This window comes from Dipteris shenzhenensis, chromosome 1 (genome assembly GCF_047967505.1).
Source record: "Dipteris shenzhenensis isolate YYH24624 ecotype China chromosome 1, Dip_SZ_1.0, whole genome shotgun sequence".
Taxonomy (NCBI): Eukaryota; Viridiplantae; Streptophyta; class Polypodiopsida; order Gleicheniales; family Dipteridaceae; genus Dipteris; species Dipteris shenzhenensis.
Genome location: NC_141596.1, coordinates 50,283,253 through 50,288,313, shown reverse-complemented (window position 1 = coordinate 50,288,313; position 5,061 = coordinate 50,283,253). Strand labels below are relative to the sequence as shown.

Sequence of the window (5,061 nt, the reverse complement as noted above, 5' to 3'; positions counted from 1 at the left end):
GATCCAATGCTCCAAGAAAGTTCAAATATATGGGCTTGCCTAGGATCTACCATACCTTATAGTCCTGTTTTCTAATGAGTTGAAAGATGACATTGTCATGGCAGATGTACCTCCCTATCCTTGACTTGAATGACTTTGAAGGGAAATACTCTCAGACTGAATCCTATCAATCTGTAGATCCAATGCTCCAAGAAACTTCAAGTCCTAGGATCTACCATACCTTGATCAGAAGAATCTAAAGCGGTGGTAGTAGAATTGGTCAAGTAAATAGTAGAAACCCTCACTCCTTGTTGTCGGCCTTCGTTGCTAAACTTCTCCATTGAGTTATCTCCGTCCTGTTGGTCAATCACTAGTGGTCTAGTTGACTCAGCGATGTAACTTTACTATCTGTCTAGATGCCCAGTGTTGCTGTATCTTACCAAAACCTTGAAATTCCTACGATATAAAGATTTGACTGAAGTTAGCTGCCTCCCTCTATAGCATCTCCCTATTTATACATCTGCTCATAGATACTGTTTGGACTACTTAATGTTGCTCGCATGGAGCAATGTAGCTCATAGACATTATGGCTACCTCTCTCCATAGCATCTACCGAATTCTAAATCTTCTCCCTAACGTTACACTCTCCTAAGAAGAAGCGACAGTAGACGTGATCAAGCAATTTTGCGTCTCATTTTATCCTAGATTTCAAGCACATCAAAGAAAAATATCTTTTAGCACATGGGTGCAAGCTAAAAAGCAGACCACAAGAGGAGTGGGGTTGCGCATAGAAGCCATGATACACGTGAACAAACTAATTTTCGTGAAAATCAGACCAGTGGGGTTTTGAGGAGGACCATAATTGAAATACGGCACGACCTAAAAAAATACTTGAAACAATAGAAGGGATCTCTAGATTGTGCCACGTGGAAGGGAGCGGATTAACGCCATAGCGATCTTGCGACGAGGAGGTTGAAGGGAGCCATATTTAAGCGCGTCCCAGCTCATTGTGTGGACATACTTACCTGGGCGGGGTCGATCGGTGATCAGTAAGGTCGATGGCCTAGGGTCGGCCTCTCCATTGCACTTCGGGCGGGCTGCACCCTAGCATCTCCCTACGGGGAGAGTGCACGTCATAATTTGTGGCAGTGGGGGCTCGCGTTCGCGCGGCCCCCTTCCAAACAGATCACAAGTTGCAAGTCCTGCCTTGCTGTGAGTCCTCCAGTAATGTAAATCGAGTTTCCGTCCAACAATCCTTGCCTTCATCTAAATCTATTTCTGGCTCCAACCGACACGTTTGCTCGCTGTATTCCTTCTCTTCAAATCGCGCTTTAATGGTAGATATCTTTGTCCATTTGCCTCGGTCTGCAAATTGCTGAACTACCTTCTCGGTGCTTTGGGGAACATGCTCTCCTTTTGGGGAATGGCACCCCAAATTATAGTCTTGACTACGATGTTCCCTGCAGAGGTGATGCCTCTCTATAGCCACCCTGTTCTCTTGCTGAGGGGATCTTTTTGACAGCTTCAAGCTCTCAAATGTAAATAACTATGTCGTGTGCTGGGGCAACTATCTTTGGTCTATCCTCGTTTGGCTTACCTCAAAAGGACCAAAGGTGAAGTATATATTCGCTTGACAGGAAAGAGATTATTGTCGTGATAATGACGAGTGTCAAGCTATTTCATTCATACAGATGATTATACATTCTTTTCATAACGATTACTCGGATTCACTTAAAGATAATCAAACGATCTAGGGTGCAATGCTATAAAGAGACAAGATTTGAGCTGGCATTTGCGTTCGCCCTTTTGGAGATCTTCAAGAGAAATCTTCTGTATGTGGAAGAGGGACAGATTGAGTGCCTGACCATAGGACACACAAAAGGATGATCCAGATATCCGATCGGATGTGACATCAGCAGTGTTATTTGATGAAATGGAGATCACTCGTTGGAGGTCAATGTAAGGTATCACGGCCACCATGGATCGTCCCACAGGAAAGCCAATCAGTTCAGCTTGGATGAAATCACTGTAGTTTCTTTCCTCGCCTGTCTCTTTTCTGGTAATGACTGAATTTCGCGATGGCATTGTTCAAGGATCGGCTACCTTGTTCATGCATGAGATAATGTCAAGATGCAAGCATCAATAAGGCATGTTAGAAAAATCGAGGCAACAGAATGTTCCCAGGATCACCACACACTCACTAAACACAGATCTGAAACAGCCAAATAGGACAGGTCTCAGCAAGCTTTGTGTACAGCACAACTGCTGCTCTTTCCGATAACAAACGCGGGCTCCTATAAAGTCCCCACTACGGGATAAACTTTTGTTCCATGTCTTTGTGGTGGATGGGTAGAACGAGGCCCAAGGCCTCCTTTGATTGCCCCCCTGCTTGCCATTTTGTCTCTTGTAGGCTTTGAATTTCCATGCCAGCCAACCTGTAGAGAGGGTCGACCCTGCTACAAACCCAATCTGATTCCCTGGCGTATAGCCAACCAAACCAGGTCCAAATTGGCTCGACCCCAGGCAGCTTCTGTCAAGATCAAGGTGTTGAAGTAAATCTTATCAACAGTTTCCAAACATGAGACCAATTAGACAGACTGTAATATGAACTATGTACAAGACATGAAAACGAAGCTCAAGGCTGAGCAGTTAGCCTATTAACATAAACACTGTATCAAAAGATAGCCTAGCTACGTTCACAAAGTTTTGAGGGCAATCCAATTTGAGGGACGATGCCTGCACAATTACCACTGCTTCCCTACATTAGTAATACTTAGCCAATGCTTTGAAAAGAAGATTCTGATTTAGCATAATTGTTGCTTAGCTCCCTGATGCAACTTCAAAAGATATGCAGAAAAAGATGCAAATGTCTTACAGATTGCCTCAAAAATTTGAGTATAGCTGTTGGGAGGGAGCAAGATTGCACGAGGGGAAGTTGCACGATCAAGAAGGAGCAGAATTGCATAGAGGTAAGTGCTGCTGTAGGACGGTGTGGAGAAGGAGCTTGCAGGAAGAGCTGCTTCAGTGGGAGGGCTGTTGCAGGAGGGGTTACTGCTGCAAGAGAAGCTGCCGCAGGAGGCTGCTACTGTGGAAGAACTGTTGCAGGAGCCTGTTGCTGCTGCTGTGGAGGAGGCTGCTGTTGTGGAGGAGCTGCTGCAGGAGAGTTTGGTGGGAGATCATATTGTAGATGTTTGACGGGAGTTAAATGGGAAAAATGCAAGTGGGAATTTCGTGGGATATAAAGAGGAAATCGCAGGTCGGGAGTCTAATGGACAAACTCAGAAAATGCTCTAAATACAGGCAGTTTTTTAGCATTTTTCAGGAGTTTTAAAGGTGTTTTTGGCAGAAACGTGTCCCATTGGGTGCATTTTTTTTTGCGCAAAAAGTAGTGCTAGTTATATTACTTGAAAGTGAGAGTACAAGAGGGCCTAAAGGCCAGCAGGCTGCAATCACAAAATGGATACAGCCCGAGGAGCCAAAATGCTAATTACAAGCCTCTCAGGGCATAATCATCGGAGAGTGGACAAACAGCCACGGTGGGGGGGCGTAATGCCACTGAAGACTCTGAGCAGAGTGCTGGAAGAAGAACTCCCGGTGGTCCCAGTCGCGAAGGAAGCGTCGTCTCTTTTCCTTCCCTGCCCGGGACTCCCCCTGAATCTGATCCCACTGACCCTTGAGCGTGTGAATGATCGTGCTCCAAATGTCTGCTAGGGTCTGGGTGGCAGAAGAAGCCTGATCTCCTACGGTTTGCGCGCATCTGGAAGTCCAGATATGCCAGCCTGTAATGCTTCCTATGATCTCCCAAACTGGGTGCCGAGTCATCGCTCCTGCGTCTGTCTCTGTCAGATGCCAAGGGAAGCTGTCCATGTATGCCTAGGTGGCCTGCGTGATGAAGAAGACGGGATCCTGCCTAGAGAACTCATAAGCCAAGTGATGTCCCATCTCAGTGCTCCACCAGCAAACGGCTCCCCAAGTGATCGGTCCTAGCTCGGGTGCAACCCTCGCTAAGATCCCCATGACTCCCTTCCAAACTGTCTACGCATGCAAGCAGCTCCAAAGGCAGTGCTTCAGGGACGACGACTCCTGAAAACACATCTGGCAGTGCCCCTCCTGCCCCATGTGCCTCAGCCAGCTGCCAACTGGTAGCCCCTTGTGTGCCACCATCCAAAGAAAGTAAGAGATCTTCCTCGGCCGCCAGCTTGCCCAAAGAGTCTTCCAGAAAGTGCGGAGAAAGACCAGAGATATCCCCTGGGCATACCAACTATGTGCGTGTGTGGGTAGCCCGTGCTGGAGAGCCCCAAGAGCACGCCTACCAGTACGCGCACTGTAAGAGAAGAAGGGGGTAGGGTTTTCTAAGGTCTCCAATGGTGGCTAGCGCCACTCCCCTGGGTCCCACTCCACCTCTGTCAAGAAACGGCCCTCCCATATCCAGAGTCTCCAGTCCTGGTCCTGCATAATCAGGGGGTCTATATGCCACGTTTTCCCTTGCAGCCCTACGATGCGAAGCGCTGCCAGGGAAGCTGGGGGTCGATCACAGCCTCTCTGCTCTGTAGGCGGCTATCATCGGCGACAGAGAAGAAGTGGATCGAGGAGTCCGGGAAAAGGCCTGCAACCACCAAAGGAATGCCCCGTGGAGTGAACTGTCCTAGCCACCTCTCATCTCCCGGGAAGAGCTGTCCGATGACCATGGGAATCCTCCAACCTGCAGGAATGGCAGCATTGATCTCCGCACGCCGAGCTTGGATCCCACGTGCCGTACCTACTGCTATTGCCAGTTCGCCTCGGCTCAGCTGGCTGTAGACGTCCCTCCAAACCCGGAGCGAGCGCGCGGGCCCACGCGCCCAGAGCGCCCAAGGGATATGGGATCTCTCTCCAAGCTGGCGACCTGTATCATCTGTCACCTGGCTGCTCCAGATCAGGGGCTGTCTGTCTATCTCCTCTCGGCAGTTAGGGGGAACTTGGGAGAGGCTGTGTCGCAACTTCCTCCAGACCGAAACGAGGCTACGGAGGAAGGGGGAACGGGGCTGAGTCAATGGGGCAGAAGTGAAGATCCACCGGATAGATGGCTGCCAATCACCTCCT

The 5,061-nt window shown here is 48.7% G+C and overlaps 1 non-coding gene across 1 annotated transcript; it reads left to right on the top strand.

Moving 5' to 3' along the window:
- The first annotated feature begins 996 nt into the window (after window positions 1-996).
- LOC147905982 (U1 spliceosomal RNA) lies at window positions 997-1,156 on the top strand. Its single transcript, XR_015542104.1, has one exon. It is a non-coding gene; the product is annotated as a U1 spliceosomal RNA (small nuclear RNA).
- The last annotated feature ends 3,905 nt before the right edge of the window (window positions 1,157-5,061 follow it).